This window comes from Onthophagus taurus, unplaced genomic scaffold, assembly GCF_036711975.1.
Source record: "Onthophagus taurus isolate NC unplaced genomic scaffold, IU_Otau_3.0 ScKx7SY_31, whole genome shotgun sequence".
In the NCBI taxonomy this organism is placed as follows: Eukaryota; Metazoa; Arthropoda; class Insecta; order Coleoptera; family Scarabaeidae; genus Onthophagus; species Onthophagus taurus.
The window spans coordinates 1-2,500 of record NW_027248956.1 but is presented as its reverse complement, the minus strand read 5'-3'; the positions used below and the strand labels follow the sequence as shown (position 1 = coordinate 2,500).

At 47.0% G+C, this 2,500-nt stretch overlaps 1 non-coding gene across 1 annotated transcript in view; it reads right to left on the bottom strand.

The window, feature by feature from the left end:
* The window catches only part of LOC111421936 (small subunit ribosomal RNA), a 1,927-nt gene extending 1,663 nt beyond the window's left edge, over nucleotides 1-264 (bottom strand). The window contains exon 1 of the ribosomal RNA XR_002707260.2: nucleotides 1-264. This exon is cut by the window's left edge and continues 1,663 nt beyond it. This is a non-coding gene — a ribosomal RNA (small subunit ribosomal RNA).
* Between the last annotated feature and the right edge of the window lie 2,236 nt (nucleotides 265-2,500).

Sequence of the window (2,500 nt, the reverse complement as noted above, 5' to 3'; positions counted from 1 at the left end):
ACCAAGGTGTACGGTGACGGTTTAACCCGCCACCGATTGGTTTTGATCTAATAAAAGCGCTCCTTCCGTCTCCGGTCGGAGCTCTGTTTGCATGTATTAGCTCTAGAATTACCACAGTTATCCAAGTAAATGTGTGTACGATCTAAGGAACCATAACTGATTTAATGAGCCTTTCGCGGTTTCACCTTAATTTGGCTTGTACTGAGACATGCATGGCTTAATCTTTGAGACAAGCATATGACTACTGGCAGGATCAACCAGGGAACTGTTAGCCGTTCGAACGTAGAACACGACAATACGGTAGAAGAACAACGACGACGGTTGCGATCGCTACGGTGCGTCGTAGAGGTGGGCGTAGCAGTGGTAGTCCGGAGCGCGCGCCTCTTAACACAAATCTACCACAACTAAAAGTGTCGGAAGAAGGAAGGGCTACGCTTGCCGCTGCTCAACTTAAAGAACTACTAACGACGTACTACACGCACAATAAAACTCTAGACTGTCCACCCGCGACCGCTGGCTTCCTGCTGCCGAAACAACACAAAAACCACCGACGACGATAATTTTGTCGTTGCTTCGTCCCGTAAAACGTGAATCTCCGCGAACAGACGAACAAGCGTTGAAAAACTGCGACTAACCGTCCACGCAAAACATACACACAACTCCAACCTACGCACGCAGTACAGGACGACGGGGGTGGCGTGTTCACGTGTGTATGTAGAGAGTTTTCGCTCGTCGCCCGTTTATCGGACGCTAAACACAGCCGACCGCGACGAACGCGGGCCGACCAAACGTGTTATATTTTATTGTATTTGAAAGATAAAGAGCTTCGACGGAGGATTTGAGCGCCGCGACACAAGGATCCTAAATCGAAATTTAGTTACCCGGCGCTACGATAAAACCTCTCCTCCTTTTACCCGCCTCGGCTTCTCCTCTTAACAAATAAATTCAATTTCATCGGACTTTACTTTCGTCCGCAAACAGCTTTCACATTCTCGGACACATTCGTCGCTAGATTGAAAGCGTCTTGGAAAATTTGAGACGTATAAATCTTTCGCTCGGATAAATATTCGGAGTCGTTGCATGATTTTTTTCGACAAAGTCGACCAGCGATTGAACGCTTTTTATTCGTACCCGCACAAGAGACATCTGACGCATATTGCGATCGGACTGCCCCGCGGACAAGCTGTCACTTTCTAGCGCGGCGTATGCATCGGCGGTCTTGTAACATCTTCTAATAACAGCGAGCTGTCGTCATCGAAGAAAAGAGTCCCGATATAAAAATAATGCACTAGTATATCAAAGGTAAATCTTCCGAAAACCAGAGATAAATAACGACCGCCCGTTTTCTCCCCCGTTGTTTTGCGGACCAGCGCTCACCACAGCACTTCTATAGACCTCGACACCGCCGTTCCGTATATATCAGCACTCACTTTAGCACTCGAAACGACGACGGGAGACTAAGACGCAAATCAGGGAAACGCTTGCGAAGATTAGAGAGGCCCAGCACACACAGGTTTGTACTTCTATATTTCCGTTGAAAAACGTAAAATAAACCTCTAAAATAACGCAACGAAACCCGAGCAGCACTCACATTAGCACTTAATACAACGTGTCGGGTCGGCTAGAACGTACATTTAGCAAATTCTAAAAGAAGACCTCTAACGCCGCCGTTCCGTATATATCAGCACTCACTTTAGCACTCGAAACGACGACGGGAGAAAACTGACCAACGCCTGCACAAAAATCTGGGAAACGCTAGCGACGGTTAGAGGATTCAGCACACACAATTGCACTTCTATACTTCCGTTGAAAAACGTAAAATAAACCTCTAAAATACGCAGCGAAACCCTAACAGCACTCACTTCAGCACATATTGCAACGCGTCGGGTCGTTAGAACGTACATATCGCATCTCGCCGGCGGAGACCGATCCTGACGGACCGACCTCCTATAGTTACCACGGAACCATGGTCTGTCGTTATGTCGTTCGGTTCGGGCGCTGTGAGCGCGCGCTGCATCGCCCGCTCGCACGCTAGAGCGGTCGGGCCCCGTAAAATCCTTAACGGCGGATGTAACTTTTACGACGGGCGATATAAATAAATTTTTTCCTACTTTTGATAAAACAATTAGCCGGACTGCATTAAATGTCGGTACTATTCAGTGGGATACCCGGTTAGCCGGATTGCATTAAAAGTCGGTACTATTCAGTGGGATACGCGGTTGGCCGGATTGCATTAAAAGTCGGTACTATTCAGTGGGAAATGAAAAAATTAAATTTCTAAAATACTTTAACGTCGAACTGATACCCGGTTAGCCGGATTGCATTGAAAGTCGGTACTATTCAGTGGGAAATAGAAAAAATTAAATTTCTAAAATAGTTTAACTTCTGGATGGTACGAGTTCGTATGCGAACGGAAAACGGCTCCGGAGTCTCGTCGCTTCGATTTGCCGTGATGTGCATTGAGTTGCAACGCAGGTCGACAATGTGCCGCACAGTGTGA